Here is a 23,810-nt window from a genome sequence, read left to right as displayed (position 1 = left end):
ATAAGAGAGAGGAAACTATTGTATAAACATCTAGGTAACCACAGAAATAGAAGGGCATACATCAGCATCTCATAAGAGAGAGGAAACTATTGTATAAACATCTAGGTAACCACAGAAATAGAAGGGCATACATCAGCATCTCATAAGAGAGAGGAAACTATTGTATAAACATCTAGGTAACCACAGAAATAGAAGGGCATACATCAGCATCTCATAAGAGAGAGGAAACTATTGTATAAACATCTAGGTAACCACAGAAATAGAAGGGCATACATCAGCATCTTATAAGAGAGAGGAAACTATTGTATAAACATCTAGGTAACCACAGAAATAGAAGGGCATACATCAGCATCTTATAAGAGAGAGGAAACTATTGTATAAACATCTAGGTAACCACAGAAATAGAAGGGTATACATCAGCATCTTATAAAGAGAGAAACTATTGTATAAACATCTAGGTAACCACAGAAATAGAAGGGCATACATCAGCATCTCATAAGAGAGAGGAAACTATTGTATAAACATCTAGGTAACCACAGAAATAGAAGGGCATACATCAGCATCTCATAAGAGAGAGGAAACTATTGTATAAACATCTAGGTAACCACAGAAATAGAAGGGCATACATCAGCATCTCATAAGAGAGAGGAAACTATTGTATAAACATCTAGGTAACCACAGAAATAGAAGGGCATACATCAGCATCTCTATTGTATAAACATCTAGGAGAGAGAGAAACTATTGGAAACTATTGTATAAACATCTAGGTAACCACAGAAATAGAAGGGCATACATCAGCATCTTATAAGAGAGAGGAAACTATTGTATAAACATCTAGGTAACCACAGAAATAGAAGGGCATACATCAGCATCTTATAAGAGAGAGGAAACTATTGTATAAACATCTAGGTAACCACAGAAATAGAAGGGCATACATCAGCATCTCATAAGAGAGAGGAAACTATTGTATAAACATCTAGGTAACCACAGAAATAGAAGGGCATACATCAGCATCTTATAAGAGAGAGGAAACTATTGTATAAACATCTAGGTAACCACAGAAATAGAAGGGCATACATCAGCATCTCATAAGAGAGAGGAAACTATTGTATAAACATCTAGGTAACCACAGAAATAGAAGGGCATACATCAGCATCTCATAAGAGAGAGGAAACTATTGTATAAACATCTAGGTAACCACAGAAATAGAAGGGCATACATCAGCATCTTATAAGAGAGAGGAAACTATTGTATAAACATCTAGGTAACCACAGAAATAGAAGGGCATACATCAGCATCTCATAAGAGAGAGGAAACTATTGTATAAACATCTAGGTAACCACAGAAATAGAAGGGCATACATCAGCATCTTATAAGAGAGAGGAAACTATTGTATAAACATCTAGGTAACCACAGAAATAGAAGGGCATACATCAGCATCTCATAAGAGAGAGGAAACTATTGTATAAACATCTAGGTAACCACAGAAATAGAAGGGCATACATCAGCATCTTATAAGAGAGAGGAAACTATTGTATAAACATCTAGGTAACCACAGAAATAGAAGGGCATACATCAGCATCTTATAAGAGAGAGGAAACTATTGTATAAACATCTAGGTAACCACAGAAATAGAAGGGCATACATCAGCATCTTATAAGAGAGAGGAAACTATTGTATAAACATCTAGGTAACCACAGAAATAGAAGGGCATACATCAGCATCTTATAAGAGAGAGGAAACTATTGTATAAACATCTAGGTAACCACAGAAATAGAAGGGCATACATCAGCATCTCATAAGAGAGAGGAAACTATTGTATAAACATCTAGGTAACCACAGAAATAGAAGGGTATACATCAGCATCTTATAAGAGAGAGGAAACTATTGTATAAACATCTAGGTAACCACAGCATACAAATAGAAGAGGAAACTATTGTATACATCAGCATCTCAGCATAAGAGAGAGGAAACTATTGTATAAACATCTAGGTAACCACAGAAATAGAAGGGCATACATCAGCATCTCATAAGAGAGAGGAAACTATTGTATAAACATCTAGGTAACCACAGAAATAGAAGGGCATACATCAGCATCTTATAAGAGAGAGGAAACTATTGTATAAACATCTAGGTAACCACAGAAATAGAAGGGCATACATCAGCATCTTATAAGAGAGAGGAAACTATTGTATAAACATCTAGGTAACCACAGAAATAGAAGGGCATACATCAGCATCTTATAAGAGAGAGGAAACTATTGTATAAACATCTAGGTAACCACAGAAATAGAAGGGCATACATCAGCATCTTATAAGAGAGAGGAAACTATTGTATAAACATCTAGGTAACCACAGAAATAGAAGGGCATACATCAGCATCTTATAAGAGAGAGGAAACTATTGTATAAACATCTAGGTAACCACAGAAATAGAAGGGCATACATCAGCATCTCATAAGAGAGAGGAAACTATTGTATAAACATCTAGGTAACCACAGAAATAGAAGGGCATACATCAGCATCTTATAAGAGAGAGGAAACTATTGTATAAACATCTAGGTAACCACAGAAATAGAAGGGCATACATCAGCATCTTATAAGAGAGAGGAAACTATTGTATAAACATCTAGGTAACCACAGAAATAGAAGGGCATACATCAGCATCTCATAAGAGAGAGGAAACTATTGTATAAACATCTAGGTAACCACAGAAATAGAAGGGCATACATCAGCATCTCATAAGAGAGAGGAAACTATTGTATAAACATCTAGGTAACCACAGAAATAGAAGGGCATACATCAGCATCTTATAAGAGAGAGGAAACTATTGTATAAACATCTAGGTAACCACAGAAATAGAAGGGCATACATCAGCATCTTATAAGAGAGAGGAAACTATTGTATAAACATCTAGGTAACCACAGAAATAGAAGGGCATACATCAGCATCTTATAAGAGAGAGGAAACTATTGTATAAACATCTAGGTAACCACAGAAATAGAAGGGCATACATCAGCATGTATAAATAAGAGAGAGGAAACTATTGTATAAACATCTAGGTAACCACAGAAATAGAAGGGCATACATCAGCATCTCATAAGAGAGAGGAAACTATTGTATAAACATCTAGGTAACCACAGAAATAGAAGGCATACATCAGCATCTCATAAGAGAGAGGAAACTATTGTATAAACATCTAGGTAACCACAGAAATAGAAGGGCATACATCAGCATCTCATAAGAGAGAGGAAACTATTGTATAAACATCTAGGTAACCACAGAAATAGAAGGGCATACATCAGCATCTTATAAGAGAGAGGAAACTATTGTATAAACATCTAGGTAACCACAGAAATAGAAGGGCATACATCAGCATCTTATAAGAGAGAGGAAACTATTGTATAAACATCTAGGTAACCACAGAAATAGAAGGGCATACATCAGCATCTCATAAGAGAGAGGAAACTATTGTATAAACATCTAGGTAACCACAGAAATAGAAGGGCATACATCAGCATCTCATAAGAGAGAGGAAACTATTGTATAAACATCTAGGTAACCACAGAAATAGAAGGGCATACATCAGCATCTTATAAGAGAGAGGAAACTATTGTATAAACATCTAGGTAACCACAGAAATAGAAGGGCATACATCAGCATAGAGAGGAAACTATTGTATAAACATCTAGGTAACCACAGAAATAGAAGGGCATACATCAGCAGATAAGAGAGAGGAAACTATTGTATAAACATCTAGGTAACCACAGAAATAGAAGGGCATACATCAGCATCTTATAAGAGAGAGGAAACTATTGTATAAACATCTAGGTAACCACAGAAATAGAAGGGCATACATCAGCATCTTATAAGAGAGAGGAAACTATTGTATAAACATCTAGGTAACCACAGAAATAGAAAGGGTATACATCAGCATCTTATAAGAGAGAGGAAACTATTGTATAAACATCTAGGTAACCACAGAAATAGAAGGGCATACATCAGCATCTCATAAGAGAGAGGAAACTATTGTATAAACATCTAGGTAACCACAGAAATAGAAGGGCATACATCAGCATCTCATAAGAGAGAGGAAACTATTGTATAAACATCTAGGTAACCACAGAAATAGAAGGGCATACATCAGCATCTTATAAGAGAGAGGAAACTATTGTATAAACATCTAGGTAACCACAGAAATAGAAGGGCATACATCAGCATCTTATAAGAGAGAGGAAACTATTGTATAAACATCTAGGTAACCACAGAAATAGAAGGGCATACATCAGCATCTTATAAGAGAGAGGAAACTATTGTATAAACATCTAGGTAACCACAGAAATAGAAGGGTATACATCAGCATCTTATAAGAGAGAGGAAACTATTGTATAAACATCTAGGTAACCACAGAAATAGAAGGGCATACATCAGCATCTTATAAGAGAGAGGAAACTATTGTATAAACATCTAGGTAACCACAGAAATAGAAGGGCATACATACATCAGCATCTAGGTAACCACAGAAATAGAAGAGAGAGGAAACTATTGTATAAACATCTAGGTAACCACAGAAATAGAAGGGCATACATCAGCATCTCATAAGAGAGAGGAAACTATTGTATAAACATCTAGGTAACCACAGAAATAGAAGGGCATACATCAGCATCTCATAAGAGAGAGGAAACTATTGTATAAACATCTAGGTAACCACAGAAATAGAAATAGAAGGCATACATCAGCATCTCATAAGAGAGAGGAAACTATTGTATAAACATCTAGGTAACCACAGAAATAGAAGGGCATACATCAGCATCTCATAAGAGAGAGGAAACTATTGTATAAACATCTAGGTAACCACAGAAATAGAAGGGCATACATCAGCATCTCATAAGAGAGAGGAAACTATTGTATAAACATCTAGGTAACCACAGAAATAGAAGGGCATACATCAGCATCTTATAAGAGAGAGGAAACTATTGTATAAACATCTAGGTAACCACAGAAATAGAAGGGCATACATCAGCATCTTATAAGAGAGAGGAAACTATTGTATAAACATCTAGGTAACCACAGAAATAGAAGGGTATACATCAGCATCTTAATAAGAGAGAGGAAACTATTGTATAAACATCTAGGTAACCACAGAAATAGAAGGGCATACATCAGCATCTTATAAGAGAGAGGAAACTATTGTATAAACATCTAGGTAACCACAGAAATAGAAGGGCATACATCAGCATCTCATAAGAGAGAGGAAACTATTGTATAAACATCTAGGTAACCACAGAAATAGAAGGGCATACATCAGCATCTTATAAGAGAGAGGAAACTATTGTATAAACATCTAGGTAACCACAGAAATAGAAGGGCATACATCAGCATCTTATAAGAGAGAGGAAACTATTGTATAAACATCTAGGTAACCACAGAAATAGAAGGGCATACATCAGCATCTTATAAGAGAGAGGAAACTATTGTATAAACATCTAGGTAACCACAGAAATAGAAGGGCATACATCAGCATCTTATAAGAGAGAGGAAACTATTGTATAAACATCTAGGTAACCACAGAAATAGAAGGGCATACATCAGCATCTTATAAGAGAGAGGAAACTATTGTATAAACATCTAGGTAACCACAGAAATAGAAGGGCATACATCAGCATCTCATAAGAGAGAGGAAACTATTGTATAAACATCTAGGTAACCACAGAAATAGAAGGGCATACATCAGCATCTTATAAGAGAGAGGAAACTATTGTATAAACATCTAGGTAACCACAGAAATAGAAGGGCATACATCAGCATCTTATAAGAGAGAGGAAACTATTGTATAAACATCTAGGTAACCACAGAAATAGAAGGGCATACATCAGCATCTCATAAGAGAGAGGAAACTATTGTATAAACATCTAGGTAACCACAGAAATAGAAGGGCATACATCAGCATCTCATAAGAGAGAGGAAACTATTGTATAAACATCTAGGTAACCACAGAAATAGAAGGGCATACATCAGCATCTCATAAGAGAGAGGAAACTATTGTATAAACATCTAGGTAACCACAGAAATAGAAGGGCATACATCAGCATCTCATAAGAGAGAGGAAACTATTGTATAAACATCTAGGTAACCACAGAAATAGAAGGGCATACATCAGCATCTCAGCATAAGAGAGAGGAAACTATTGTATAAACATCTAGGTAACCACAGAAATAGAAGGGCATACATCAGCATCTTATAAGAGAGAGGAAACTATTGTATAAACATCTAGGTAACCACAGAAATAGAAGGGCATACATCAGCATCTTATAAGAGAGAGGAAACTATTGTATAAACATCTAGGTAACCACAGAAATAGAAGGGTATACATCAGCATCTTATAAGAGAGAGGAAACTATTGTATAAACATCTAGGTAACCACAGAAATAGAAGGGCATACATCAGCATCTCATAAGAGAGAGGAAACTATTGTATAAACATCTAGGTAACCACAGAAATAGAAGGGTATACATCAGCATCTCATAAGAGAGAGGAAACTATTGTATAAACATCTAGGTAACCACAGAAATAGAAGGGCATACATCAGCATCTCATAAGAGAGAGGAAACTATTGTATAAACATCTAGGTAACCACAGAAATAGAAGGGCATACATCAGCATCTTATAAGAGAGAGGAAACTATTGTATAAACATCTAGGTAACCACAGAAATAGAAGGGTATACATCAGCATCTCATAAGAGAGAGGAAACTATTGTATAAACATCTAGGTAACCACAGAAATAGAAGGGCATACATCAGCATCTCATAAGAGAGAGGAAACTATTGTATAAACATCTAGGTAACCACAGAAATAGAAGGGCATACATCAGCATCTCATAAGAGAGAGGAAACTATTGTATAAACATCTAGATAACCACAGAAATAGAAGGGCATACATCAGCATCTCATAAGAGAGAGGAAACTATTGTATAAACATCTAGGTAACCACAGAAATAGAAGGGCATACATCAGCATCTTATAAGAGAGAGGAAACTATTGTATAAACATCTAGGTAACCACAGAAATAGAAGGGCATACATCAGCATCTTATAAGAGAGAGGAAACTATTGTATAAACATCTAGGTAACCACAGAAATAGAAGGGCATACATCAGCATCTTATAAGAGAGAGGAAACTATTGTATAAACATCTAGGTAACCACAGAAATAGAAGGGCATACATCAGCATCTTATAAGAGAGAGGAAACTATTGTATAAACATCTAGATAACCACAGAAATAGAAGGGCATACATCAGCATCTTAGAAGAGAGAGGAAACTATTGTATAAACATCTAGGTAACCACAGAAATAGAAGGGCATACATCAGCATCTTATAAGAGAGAGGAAACTATTGTATAAACATCTAGGTAACCACAGAAATAGAAGGGCATACATCAGCATCTTATAAGAGAGAGGAAACTATTGTATAAACATCTAGGTAACCACAGAAATAGAAGGGCATACATCAGCATCTCATAAGAGAGAGGAAACTATTGTATAAACATCTAGGTAACCACAGAAATAGAAGGGCATACATCAGCATCTTATAAGAGAGAGGAAACTATTGTATAAACATCTAGGTAACCACAGAAATAGAAGGGCATACATCAGCATCTCATAAGAGAGAGGAAACTATTGTATAAACATCTAGGTAACCACAGAAATAGAAGGGCATACATCAGCATCTTATAAGAGAGAGGAAACTATTGTATAAACATCTAGGTAACCACAGAAATAGAAGGGCATACATCAGCATCTTATAAGAGAGAGGAAACTATTGTATAAACATCTAGGTAACCACAGAAATAGAAGGGCATACATCAGCATCTTATAAGAGAGAGGAAACTATTGTATAAACATCTAGGTAACCACAGAAATAGAAGGGTATACATCAGCATCTTATAAGAGAGAGGAAACTATTGTATAAACATCTAGGTAACCACAGAAATAGAAGGGCATACATCAGCATCTCATAAGAGAGAGGAAACTATTGTATAAACATCTAGGTAACCACAGAAATAGAAGGGCATACATCAGCATCTCATAAGAGAGAGGAAACTATTGTATAAACATCTAGGTAACCACAGAAATAGAAGGGCATACATCAGCATCTCATAAGAGAGAGGAAACTATTGTATAAACATCTAGGTAACCACAGAAATAGAAGGGCATACATCAGCATCTCATAAGAGAGAGGAAACTATTGTATAAACATCTAGGTAACCACAGAAATAGAAGGGCATACATCAGCATCTTATAAGAGAGAGGAAACTATTGTATAAACATCTAGGTAACCACAGAAATAGAAGGGCATACATCAGCATCTCATAAGAGAGAGGAAACTATTGTATAAACATCTAGGTAACCACAGAAATAGAAGGGCATACATCAGCATCTCATAAGAGAGAGGAAACTATTGTATAAACATCTAGGTAACCACAGAAATAGAAGGGCATACATCAGCATCTTATAAGAGAGAGGAAACTATTGTATAAACATCTAGGTAACCACAGAAATAGAAGGGCATACATCAGCATCTATAAGAGAGAGGAAACTATTGTATAAACATCTAGGTAACCACAGAAATAGAAGGGCATACATCAGCATCTCATAAGAGAGAGGAAACTATTGTATAAACATCTAGGTAACCACAGAAATAGAAGGGCATACATCAGCATCTCATAAGAGAGAGGAAACTATTGTATAAACATCTAGGTAACCACAGAAATAGAAGGGCATACATCAGCATCTCATAAGAGAGAGGAAACTATTGTATAAACATCTAGGTAACCACAGAAATAGAAGGGCATACATCAGCATCTTATAAGAGAGAGGAAACTATTGTATAAACATCTAGGTAACCACAGAAATAGAAGGGCATACATCAGCATCTTATAAGAGAGAGGAAACTATTGTATAAACATCTAGGTAACCACAGAAATAGAAGGGCATACATCAGCATCTTATAAGAGAGAGGAAACTATTGTATAAACATCTAGGTAACCACAGAAATAGAAGGGCATACATCAGCATCTTATAAGAGAGAGGAAACTATTGTATAAACATCTAGGTAACCACAGAAATAGAAGGGCATACATCAGCATCTTATAAGAGAGAGGAAACTATTGTATAAACATCTAGGTAACCACAGAAATAGAAGGGTATACATCAGCATCTTATAAGAGAGAGGAAACTATTGTATAAACATCTAGGTAACCACAGAAATAGAAGGGCATACATCAGCATCTCATAAGAGAGAGGAAACTATTGTATAAACATCTAGGTAACCACAGAAATAGAAGGGCATACATCAGCATCTTATAAGAGAGAGGAAACTATTGTATAAACATCTAGGTAACCACAGAAATAGAGGAAACTATTGTATAAACATCTAGGTAACCACAGAAATAGAGGGCAGGGCATACATCAGCATCTTATAAGAGAGAGGAAACTATTGTATAAACATCTAGGTAACCACAGAAATAGAAGGGCATACATCAGCATCTCATAAGAGAGAGGAAACTATTGTATAAACATCTAGGTAACCACAGAAATAGAAGGGCATACATCAGCATCTCATAAGAGAGAGGAAACTATTGTATAAACATCTAGGTAACCACAGAAATAGAAGGGCATACATCAGCATCTCATAAGAGAGAGGAAACTATTGTATAAACATCTAGGTAACCACAGAAATAGAAGGGCATACATCAGCATCTTATAAGAGAGAGGAAACTATTGTATAAACATCTAGGTAACCACAGAAATAGAAGGGCATACATCAGCATCTCATAAGAGAGAGGAAACTATTGTATAAACATCTAGGTAACCACAGAAATAGAAGGGCATACATCAGCATCTTATAAGAGAGAGGAAACTATTGTATAAACATCTAGGTAACCACAGAAATAGAAGGGCATACATCAGCATCTCATAAGAGAGAGGAAACTATTGTATAAACATCTAGGTAACCACAGAAATAGAAGGGCATACATCAGCATCTTATAAGAGAGAGGAAACTATTGTATAAACATCTAGGTAACCACAGAAATAGAAGGGCATACATCAGCATCTCATAAGAGAGAGGAAACTATTGTATAAACATCTAGGTAACCACAGAAATAGAAGGGCATACATCAGCATCTCATAAGAGAGAGGAAACTATTGTATAAACATCTAGGTAACCACAGAAATAGAAGGGCATACATCAGCATCTCATAAGAGAGAGGAAACTATTGTATAAACATCTAGGTAACCACAGAAATAGAAGGGCATACATCAGCATCTTATAAGAGAGAGGAAACTATTGTATAAACATCTAGGTAACCACAGAAATAGAAGGGCATACATCAGCATCTTATAAGAGAGAGGAAACTATTGTATAAACATCTAGGTAACCACAGAAATAGAAGGGCATACATCAGCATCTCATAAGAGAGAGGAAACTATTGTATAAACATCTAGGTAACCACAGAAATAGAAGGGTATACATCAGCATCTCATAAGAGAGAGGAAACTATTGTATAAACATCTAGGTAACAATAGAAATAGAAGGGCATACATCAGCATCTTATAAGAGAGAGGAAGCTATTGTATAAACATCTAGGTAACCACAGAAATAGAAGGGCATACATCAGCATCTCATAAGAGAGAGGAAACTATTGTATAAACATCTAGGTAACCACAGAAATAGAAGGGCATACATCAGCATCTCATAAGAGAGAGGAAACTATTGTATAAACATCTAGGTAACCACAGAAATAGAAGGGCATACATCAGCATCTTATAAAAGAGAGGAAACTATTGTATAAACATCTAGGTAACCACAGAAATAGAAGGGCATACATCAGCATCTCATAAGAGAGAGGAAACTATTGTATAAACATCTAGGTAACCACAGAAATAGAAGGGCATACATCAGCATCTCATAAGAGAGAGGAAACTATTGTATAAACATCTAGGTAACCACAGAAATAGAAGGGCATACATCAGCATCTTATAAGAGAGAGGAAACTATTGTATAAACATCTAGGTAACCACAGAAATAGAAGGGTATACATCAGCATCTAATAAGAGAGGAAACTATTGTATAAACATCTAGGTAACCACAGAAATAGAAGGGCATACATCAGCATCTTATAAGAGAGAGGAAACTATTGTATAAACATCTAGGTAACCACAGAAATAGAAGGGCATACATCAGCATCTTATAAGAGAGAGGAAACTATTGTATAAACATCTAGGTAACCACAGAAATAGAAGGGCATACATCAGCATCTTATAAGAGAGAGGAAACTATTGTATAAACATCTAGGTAACCACAGAAATAGAAGGGCATACATCAGCATCTTATAAGAGAGAGGAAACTATTGTATAAACATCTAGGTAACCACAGAAATAGAAGGGCATACATCAGCATCTCATAAGAGAGAGGAAACTATTGTATAAACATCTAGGTAACCACAGAAATAGAAGGGCATACATCAGCATCTTATAAGAGAGAGGAAACTATTGTATAAACATCTAGGTAACCACAGAAATAGAAGGGCATACATCAGCATCTTATAAGAGAGAGGAAACTATTGTATAAACATCTAGGTAACCACAGAAATAGAAGGGCATACATCAGCATCTCATAAGAGAGAGGAAACTATTGTATAAACATCTAGGTAACCACAGAAATAGAAGGGCATACATCAGCATCTTATAAGAGAGAGGAAACTATTGTATAAACATCTAGGTAACCACAGAAATAGAAGGGCATACATCAGCATCTTATAAGAGAGAGGAAACTATTGTATAAACATCTAGGTAACCACAGAAATAGAAGGGTATACATCAGCATCTTATAAGAGAGAGGAAACTATTGTATAAACATCTAGGTAACCACAGAAATAGAAGAGAGGAAACTATTGTATAAACATCTAGGTAACCACAGAAATAGAAGGGCATACATCAGCATCTCATAAGAGAGAGGAAACTATTGTATAAACATCTAGGTAACCACAGAAATAGAAGGGCATACATCAGCATCTCATAAGAGAGAGGAAACTATTGTATAAACATCTAGGTAACCACAGAAATAGAAGGGCATACATCAGCATCTTATAAGAGAGAGGAAACTATTGTATAAACATCTAGGTAACCACAGAAATAGAAGGGTATACATCAGCATCTTATAAGAGAGAGGAAACTATTGTATAAACATCTAGGTAACCACAGAAATAGAAGGGCATACATCAGCATCTCATAAGAGAGAGGAAACTATTGTATAAACATCTAGGTAACCACAGAAATAGAAGGGCATACATCAGCATCTTATAAGAGAGAGGAAACTATTGTATAAACATCTAGGTAACCACAGAAATAGAAGCATACATCAGCATCTCATAAGAGAGAGGAAACTATTGTATAAACATCTAGGTAACCACAGAAATAGAAGGGCATACATCAGCATCTCATAAGAGAGAGGAAACTATTGTATAAACATCTAGGTAACCACAGAAATAGAAGGGCATACATCAGCATCTCATAAGAGAGAGGAAACTATTGTATAAACATCTAGGTAACCACAGAAATAGAAGGGCATACATCAGCATCTATAAGAGAGAGGAAACTATTGTATAAACATCTAGGTAACCACAGAAATAGAAGGGCATACATCAGCATCTCATAAGAGAGAGGAAACTATTGTATAAACATCTAGGTAACCACAGAAATAGAAGGGCATACATCAGCATCTCATAAGAGAGAGGAAACTATTGTATAAACATCTAGGTAACCACAGAAATAGAAGGGCATACATCAGCATCTCATAAGAGAGAGGAAACTATTGTATAAACATCTAGGTAACCACAGAAATAGAAGGGCATACATCAGCATCTTATAAGAGAGAGGAAACTATTGTATAAACATCTAGGTAACCACAGAAATAGAAGGGCATACATCAGCATCTTATAAGAGAGAGGAAAGTATTGTATAAACATCTAGGTAACCACAGAAATAGAAGGGCATACATCAGCATCTTATAAGAGAGAGGAAACTATTGTATAAACATCTAGGTAACCACAGAAATAGAAGGGCATACATCAGCATCTTATAAGAGAGAGGAAACTATTGTATAAACATCTAGGTAACCACAGAAATAGAAGGGCATACATCAGCATCTTATAAGAGAGAGGAAACTATTGTATAAACATCTAGGTAACCACAGAAATAGAAGAGGAAACATCAGCATCTCATAAGAGAGAGGAAACTATTGTATAAACATCTAGGTAACCACAGAAATAGAAGGGTATACATCAGCATCTCATAAGAGAGAGGAAACTATTGTATAAACATCTAGGTAACCACAGAAATAGAAGGGCATACATCAGCATCTCATAAGAGAGAGGAAACTATTGTATAAACATCTAGGTAACCACAGAAATAGAAGGACATACATCAGCATCTTATAAGAGAGAGGAAACTATTGTATAAACATCTAGGTAACCACAGAAATAGAAGGGCATACATCAGCATCTTATAAGAGAGAGGAAACTATTGTATAAACATCTAGGTAACCACAGAAATAGAAGGGCATACATCAGCATCTTATAAGAGAGAGGAAACTATTGTATAAACATCTAGGTAACCACAGAAATAGAAGGGTATACATCAGCATCTTATAAGAGAGAGGAAACTATTGTATAAACATCTAGGTAACCACAGAAATAGAAGGGCATACATCAGCATCTTATAAGAGAGAGGAAACTATTGTATAAACATCTAGGTAACCACAGAAATAGAAGGGTATACATCAGCATCTTATAAGAGAGAGGAAACTATTGTATAAACATCTAGGTAACTACAGAAATAGAAGGGCATACATCAGCATCTCATAAGAGAGAGGAAACTATTGTATAAACATCTAGGTAACCACAGAAATAGAAGGGCATACATCAGCATCTCATAAGAGAGAGGAAACTATTGTATAAACATCTAGGTAACCACAGAAATAGAAGGGCATACATCAGCATCTCATAAGAGAGAGGAAACTATTGTATAAACATCTAGGTAACCACAGAAATAGAAGGGCATACATCAGCATCTCATAAGAGAGAGGAAACTATTGTATAAACATCTAGGTAACCACAGAAATAGAAGGGCATACATCAGCATCTCATAAGAGAGAGGAAACTATTGTATAAACATCTAGGTAACCACAGAAATAGAAGGGCATACATCAGCATCTTATAAGAGAGAGGAAACTATTGTATAAACATCTAGGTAACCACAGAAATAGAAGGGCATACATCAGCATCTCATAAGAGAGAGGAAACTATTGTATAAACATCTAGGTAACCACAGAAATAGAAGGGCATACATCAGCATCTTATAAGAGAGAGGAAACTATTGTATAAACATCTAGGTAACCACAGAAATAGAAGGGCATACATCAGCATCTTATAAGAGAGAGGAAACTATTGTATAAACATCTAGGTAACCACAGAAATAGAAGGGCATACATCAGCATCTCATAAGAGAGAGGAAACTATTGTATAAACATCTAGGTAACCACAGAAATAGAAGGGCATACATCAGCATCTCATAAGAGAGAGGAAACTATTGTATAAACATCTAGGTAACCACAGAAATAGAAGGGTATACATCAGCATCTTCATAAGAGAGAGGAAACTATTGTATAAACATCTAGGTAACCACAGAAATAGAAGGGCATACATCAGCATCTCATAAGAGAGAGGAAACTATTGTATAAACATCTAGGTAACCACAGAAATAGAAGGGCATACATCAGCATCTCATAAGAGAGAGGAAACTATTGTATAAACATCTAGGTAACCACAGAAATAGAAGGGCATACATCAGCATCTCATAAGAGAGAGGAAACTATTGTATAAACATCTAGGTAACCACAGAAATAGAAGGGCATACATCAGCATCTCATAAGAGAGAGGAAACTATTGTATAAACATCTAGGTAACCACAGAAATAGAAGGGCATACATCAGCATCTCATAAGAGAGAGGAAACTATTGTATAAACATCTAGGTAACCACAGAAATAGAAGGGCATACATCAGCATCTTATAAGAGAGAGGAAACTATTGTATAAACATCTAGGTAACCACAGAAATAGAAGGGCATACATCAGCATCTTATAAGAGAGAGGAAACTATTGTATAAACATCTAGGTAACCACAGAAATAGAAGGGCATACATCAGCATCTTATAAGAGAGAGGAAACTATTGTATAAACATCTAGGTAACCACAGAAATAGAAGGGCATACATCAGCATCTTATAAGAGAGAGGAAACTATTGTATAAACATCTAGGTAACCACAGAAATAGAAGGGCATACATCAGCATCTTATAAGAGAGAGGAAACTATTGTATAAACATCTAGGTAACCACAGAAATAGAAGGGCATACATCAGCATCTTATAAAGAGAGAGGAAACTATTGTATAAACATCTAGGTAACCACAGAAATAGAAGGGCATACATCAGCATCTATAAGAGAGAGGAAACTATTGTATAAACATCTAGGTAACCACAGAAATAGAAGGGCATACATCAGCATCTCATAAGAGAGAGGAAACTATTGTATAAACATCTAGGTAACCACAGAAATAGAAGGGCATACATCAGCATCTTATAAGAGAGAGGAAACTATTGTATAAACATCTAGGTAACCACAGAAATAGAAGGGCATACATCAGCATCTCATAAGAGAGAGGAAACTATTGTATAAACATCTAGGTAACCACAGAAATAGAAGGGCATACATCAGCATCTCATAAGAGAGAGGAAACTATTGTATAAACATCTAGGTAACCACAGAAATAGAAGGGCATACATCAGCATCTTATAAGAGAGAGGAAACTATTGTATAAACATCTAGGTAACCACAGAAATAGAAGGGCATACATCAGCATCTCATAAGAGAGAGGAAACTATTGTATAAACATCTAGGTAACCACAGAAATAGAAGGGCATACATCAGCATCTCATAAGAGAGAGGAAACTATTGTATAAACATCTAGGTAACCACAGAAATAGAAGGGCATACATCAGCATCTTATAAGAGAGAGGAAACTATTGTATAAACATCTAGGTAACCACAGAAATAGAAGGGCATACATCAGCATCTTATAAGAGAGAGGAAACTATTGTATAAACATCTAGGTAACCACAGAAATAGAAGGGCATACATCAGCATCTCATAAGAGAGAGGAAACTATTGTATAAACATCTAGGTAACCACAGAAATAGAAGGGCATACATCAGCATCTTATAAGAGAGAGGAAACTATTGTATAAACATCTAGGTAACCACAGAAATAGAAGGGCATACATCAGCATCTCATAAGAGAGAGGAAACTATTGTATAAACATCTAGGTAACCACAGAAATAGAAGGGCATACATCAGCATCTCATAAGAGAGAGGAAACTATTGTATAAACATCTAGGTAACCACAGAAATAGAAGGGCATACATCAGCATCTTATAAGAGAGAGGAAACTATTGTATAAACATCTAGGTAACCACAGAAATAGAAGGGCATACATCAGCATCTCATAAGAGAGAGGAAACTATTGTATAAACATCTAGGTAACCACAGAAATAGAAGGGCATACATCAGCATCTCATAAGAGAGAGGAAACTATTGTATAAACATCTAGGTAACCACAGAAATAGAAGGGCATACATCAGCATCTCATAAGAGAGAGGAAACTATTGTATAAACATCTAGGTAACCACAGAAATAGAAGGGCATACATCAGCATCTCATAAGAGAGAGGAAACTATTGTATAAACATCTAGGTAACCACAGAAATAGAAGGGCATACATCAGCATCTTATAAGAGAGAGGAAACTATTGTATAAACATCTAGGTAACCACAGAAATAGAAGGGCATACATCAGCATCTCATAAGAGAGAGGAAACTATTGTATAAACATCTAGGTAACCACAGAAATAGAAGGGCATACATCAGCATCTCATAAGAGAGAGGAAACTATTGTATAAACATCTAGGTAACCACAGAAATAGAAGGGCATACATCAGCATCTCATAAGAGAGAGGAAACTATTGTATAAACATCTAGGTAACCACAGAAATAGAAGGGTATACATCAGCATCTTATAAGAGAGAGGAAACTATTGTATAAACATCTAGGTAACCACAGAAATAGAAGGGCATACATCAGCATCTTATAAGAGAGAGGAAACTATTGTATAAACATCTAGGTAACCACAGAAATAGAAGGGCATACATCAGCATCTTATAAGAGAGAGGAAACTATTGTATAAACATCTAGGTAACCACAGAAATAGAAGGGCATACATCAGCATCTCATAAGAGAGAGGAAACTATTGTATAAACATCTAGGTAACCACAGAAATAGAAGGGCATACATCAGCATCTCATAAGAGAGAGGAAACTATTGTATAAACATCTAGGTAACCACAGAAATAGAAGGGCATACATCAGCATCTTATAAGAGAGAGGAAACTATTGTATAAACATCTAGGTAACCACAGAAATAGAAGGGCATACATCAGCATCTTATAAGAGAGAGGAAACTATTGTATAAACATCTAGGTAACCACAGAAATAGAAGGGCATACATCAGCATCTCATAAGAGAGAGGAAACTATTGTATAAACATCTAGGTAACCACAGAAATAGAAGGGTATACATCAGCATCTCATAAGAGAGAGGAAACTATTGTATAAACATCTAGGTAACCACAGAAATAGAAGGGCATACATCAGCATCTCATAAGAGAGAGGAAACTATTGTATAAACATCTAGGTAACCACAGAAATAGAAGGGCATACATCAGCATCTCATAAGAGAGAGGAAACTATTGTATAAACATCTAGGTAACCACAGAAATAGAAGGGCATACATCAGCATCTCATAAGAGAGAGGAAACTATTGTATAAACATCTAGGTAACCACAGAAATAGAAGGGCATACATCAGCATCTCATAAGAGAGAGGAAACTATTGTATAAACATCTAGGTAACCACAGAAATAGAAGGGCATACATCAGCATCTCATAAGAGAGAGGAAACTATTGTATAAACATCTAGGTAACCACAGAAATAGAAGGGCATACATCAGCATCTCATAAGAGAGAGGAAACTATTGTATAAACATCTAGGTAACCACAGAAATAGAAGGGCATACATCAGCATCTTATAAGAGAGAGGAAACTATTGTATAAACATCTAGGTAACCACAGAAATAGAAGGGCATACATCAGCATCTCATAAGAGAGAGGAAACTATTGTATAAACATCTAGGTAACCACAGAAATAGAAGGGCATACATCAGCATCTCATAAGAGAGAGGAAACTATTGTATAAACATCTAGGTAACCACAGAAATAGAAGGGCATACATCAGCATCTTATAAGAGATTGTATAAAACTATTGTATAAACATCTAGGTAACCACAGAAATAGAAGGGCATACATCAGCATCTTATAAGAGAGAGGAAACTATTGTATAAACATCTAGGTAACCACAGAAATAGAAGGGCATACATCAGCATCTCATAAGAGAGAGGAAACTATTGTATAAACATCTAGGTAACCACAGAAATAGAAGGGCATACATCAGCATCTTATAAGAGAGAGGAAACTATTGTATAAACATCTAGGTAACCACAGAAATAGAAGGGCATACATCAGCATCTCATAAGAGAGAGGAAACTATTGTATAAACATCTAGGTAACCACAGAAATAGAAGGGCATACATCAGCATCTCATAAGAGAGAGGAAACTATTGTATAAACATCTAGGTAACCACAGAAATAGAAGGGCATACATCAGCATCTCATAAGAGAGAGGAAACTATTGTATAAACATCTAGGTAACCACAGAAATAGAAGGGTATACATCAGCATCTCATAAGAGAGAGGAAACTATTGTATAAACATCTAGGTAACCACAGAAATAGAAGGGCATACATCAGCATCTCATAAGAGAGAGGAAACTATTGTATAAACATCTAGGTAACCACAGAAATAGAAGGGTATACATCAGCATCTCATAAGAGAGAGGAAACTATTGTATAAACATCTAGGTAACCACAGAAATAGAAGGGCATACATCAGCATCTCATAAGAGAGAGGAAACTATTGTATAAACATCTAGGTAACCACAGAAATAGAAGGGCATACATCAGCATCTCATAAGAGAGAGTAAACTATTGTATAAACATCTAGGTAACCACAGAAATAGAAGGGCATACATCAGCATCTTATAAGAGAGAGGAAACTATTGTATAAACATCTAGGTAACCACAGAAATAGAAGGGCATACATCAGCATCTTATAAGAGAGAGGAAACTATTGTATAAACATCTAGGTAACCACAGAAATAGAAGGGCATACATCAGCATCTCATAAGAGAGAGGAAACTATTGTATAAACATCTAGGTAACCACAGAAATAGAAGGGCATACATCAGCATCTTATAAGAGAGAGGAAACTATTGTATAAACATCTAGGTAACCACAGAAATAGAAGGGCATACATCAGCATCTTATAAGAGAGAGGAAACTATTGTATAAACATCTAGGTAACCACAGAAATAGAAGGGCATACATCAGCATCTTATAAGAGAGAGGAAACTATTGTATAAACATCTAGGTAACCACAGAAATAGAAGGGCATACATCAGCATCTTATAAGAGAGAGGAAACTATTGTATAAACATCTAGGTAACCACAGAAATAGAAGGGCATACATCAGCATCTCATAAGAGAGAGGAAACTATTGTATAAACATCTAGGTAACCACAGAAATAGAAGGGCATACATCAGCATCTCATAAGAGAGAGGAAACTATTGTATAAACATCTAGGTAACCACAGAAATAGAAGGGCATACATCAGCATCTCATAAGAGAGAGGAAACTATTGTATAAACATCTAGGTAACCACAGAAATAGAAGGGCATACATCAGCATCTCATAAGAGAGAGGAAACTATTGTATAAACATCTAGGTAACCACAGAAATAGAAGGGCATACATCAGCATCTCATAAGAGAGAGGAAACTATTGTATAAACATCTAGGTAACCACAGAAATAGAAGGGCATACATCAGCATCTTATAAGAGAGAGGAAACTATTGTATAAACATCTAGGTAACCACAGAAATAGAAGGGTATACATCAGCATCTTATAAGAGAGAGGAAACTATTGTATAAACATCTAGGTAACCACAGAAATAGAAGGGCATACATCAGCATCTTATAAGAGAGAGGAAACTATTGTATAAACATCTAGGTAACCACAGAAATAGAAGGGCATACATCAGCATCTTATAAGAGAGAGGAAACTATTGTATAAACATCTAGGTAACCACAGAAATAGAAGGGCATACATCAGCATCTTATAAGAGAGAGGAAACTATTGTATAAACATCTAGGTAACCACAGAAATAGAAGGGCATACATCAGCATCTATAAGAGAGAGAGGAAACTATTGTATAAACATCTAGGTAACCACAGAAATAGAAGGGCATACATCAGCATCTCATAAGAGAGAGGAAACTATTGTATAAACATCTAGGTAACCACAGAAATAGAAGGGCATACATCAGCATCTCATAAGAGAGAGGAAACTATTGTATAAACATCTAGGTAACCACAGAAATAGAAGGGCATACATCAGCATCTCATAAGAGAGAGGAAACTATTGTATAAACATCTAGGTAACCACAGAAATAGAAGGGCATACATCAGCATCTCATAAGAGAGAGGAAACTATTGTATAAACATCTAGGTAACCACAGAAATAGAAGGGTATACATCAGCATCTTATAAGAGAGAGGAAACTATTGTATAAACATCTAGGTAACCATAGAAATAGAAGGGCATACATCAGCATCTTATAAGAGAGAGGAAACTATTGTATAAACATCTAGGTAACCACAGAAATAGAAGGGTATACATCAGCATCTTATAAGAGAGAGGAAACTATTGTATAAACATCTAGGTAACCACAGAAATAGAAGGGCATACATCAGCATCTCATAAGAGAGAGGAAACTATTGTATAAACATCTAGGTAACCACAGAAATAGAAGGGCATACATCAGCATCTCATAAGAGAGAGGAAACTATTGTATAAACATCTAGGTAACCACAGAAATAGAAGGGCATACATCAGCATCTCATAAGAGAGAGGAAACTATTGTATAAACATCTAGGTAACCACAGAAATAGAAGGGCATACATCAGCATCTCATAAGAGAGAGGAAACTATTGTATAAACATCTAGGTAACCACAGAAATAGAAGGGCATACATCAGCATCTCATAAGAGAGAGGAAACTATTGTATAAACATCTAGGTAACCACAGAAATAGAAGGGTATACATCAGCATCTTATAAGAGAGAGGAAACTATTGTATAAACATCTAGGTAACCACAGAAATAGAAGGGCATACATCAGCATCTTATAAGAGAGAGGAAACTATTGTATAAACATCTAGGTAACCACAGAAATAGAAGGGCATACATCAGCATCTTATAAGAGAGAGGAAACTATTGTATAAACATCTAGGTAACCACAGAAATAGATGGACATACATCAGCATCTCATAAGAGAGAGGAAACTATTGTATAAACATCTAGGTAACCACAGAAATAGAAGGGCATACATCAGCATCTAATAAGAGAGAGGAAACTATTGTATAAACATCTAGGTAACCACAGAAATATAAGGGCATATATGAGGATCTAATAAGAGAGAGGAAACTATTGTATAAACATCTAGGTAACCACAGAAATAGAAGGGTATACATCAGCATCTTATAAGAGAGAGAAACTATTGTATAAACATCTATGTAACCACAGAAATAGAAGGGCATACATCAGCATCTTATAAGAGAGAGGAAACTATTGTATAAACATCTAGGTAACCACAGAAATAGAAGGGCATACATCAGCATCTCATAAGAGAGAGGAAACTATTGTATAAATATCTAGGTAACCACAGAAATAGAAGGGTATACATCAGCATCTTATAAGAGAGAGGAAACTATTGTATAAACATCTAGGTAACCACAGAAATAGAAGGGTATACATCAGCATCTCATAAGAGAGAGGAAACTATTGTATAAACATCTAGGTAACCACAGAAATAGAAGGGCATACATCAGCATCTTATAAGAGAGAGGAAACTATTGTATAAACATCTAGGTAACCACAGAAATAGAAGGGCATACATCAGCATCTTATAAGAGAGAGGAAACTATTGTATAAACATCTAGGTAACCACAGAAATAAAAGTGCATACATCAGCATCTCATAAGAGAGAAGAAACTATTGTATAAACATCTAGGTAACCACAGAAATAGAAGGGCATACATCAGCATCTCATAAGAGAGAGGAAACTATTGTATAAACATCTAGGTAACCACAGAAATAGAAGGGCATACATCAGCATCTCATAAGAGAGAGGAAACTATTGTATAAACATCTAGGTAACCACAGAAATAGAAGGGCATACATCAGCATCTCATAAGAGAGAGAAACTATTGTATAAACATCTAGGTAACCACAGAAATAGAAGGGTATACATCAGCATCTTATAAGAGAGAGGAAACTATTGTATAAACATCTAGGTAACCACAGAAATAGAAGGGCATACATCAGCATCTCATAAGAGAGAGGAAACTATTGTATAAACATCTAGGTAACCACAGAAATGGAAGGGCATACATCAGCATCTAATAACAGAGAGGAAACTATTGTATAAACATCTAGGTAACCACAGAAATAGAAGGGCATACATCAGCATCTTATAAGAGAGAGGAAACTATTGTATAAACATCTAGGTAACCACAGAAATAGAAGGGCATACATCAGCATCTCATAAGAGAGAGGAAACTATTGTATAAACATCTAGGTAACCACAGAAATAGAAGGGCATACATCAGCATCTCATAAGAGAGAGGAAACTATTGCATAAACATCTAGGTATCCACAGAAATAGAAGGGCATACATCAGCATCTCATAAGAGAGAGGAAACTATTGTATAAACATCTAGGTAACCACAGAAATAGAAGGGCATACATCAGCATCTCATAAGAGAGAGGAAACTATTGTATAAACATCTAGGTAACCACAGAAATAGAAGGACATACATCATCATCTTATAGGAAAGAGGAAACTATTGTATAAACATCTAGGTAACCACAGAAATAGAAGGGCATACATCAGCATCTTATAAGAGAGAGGAAACTATTGTATAAACATCTAGGTAACCACAGAAATAGAAGGGCAAACATCAGCATCTCATAAGAGAGAGGAAACTTTTGTATAAACATAAAGGTAACCATAGAAATAGAAGGGCATACATCAGCATCTCATAAGAGATAATAAACTATTGTATAAACATCTAGGTAACCACAGAAATAGAAGGGCATACATCAGCATCTCATAAGAGAGAGGAAACTATTGTATAAACATCTAGGTAACCACAGAAATAGAAGGGCATACATCAGCATCTCATAAGAGAGAGGAAACTATTGTATAAACATCTAGGTAACCACAGAAATAGAAGGGCATACATCAGCATCTCATAAGAGAGAGGAAACTATTGTATAAACATCTAGGTAACCACAGAAATAGAAGGGCATACATCAGCATCTCATAAGAGAGAGGAAACTATTGTATAAACATCTAGGTAACCACAGAAATAGAAGGGCATACATCAGCATCTCATAAGAGAGAGGAAACTA

This window comes from Tachypleus tridentatus, unplaced genomic scaffold (assembly GCF_004210375.1).
Source record: "Tachypleus tridentatus isolate NWPU-2018 unplaced genomic scaffold, ASM421037v1 Hic_cluster_1, whole genome shotgun sequence".
NCBI classification, from domain to species: Eukaryota; Metazoa; Arthropoda; class Merostomata; order Xiphosura; family Limulidae; genus Tachypleus; species Tachypleus tridentatus.
Note: the sequence above shows the minus strand (reverse complement) of the source record.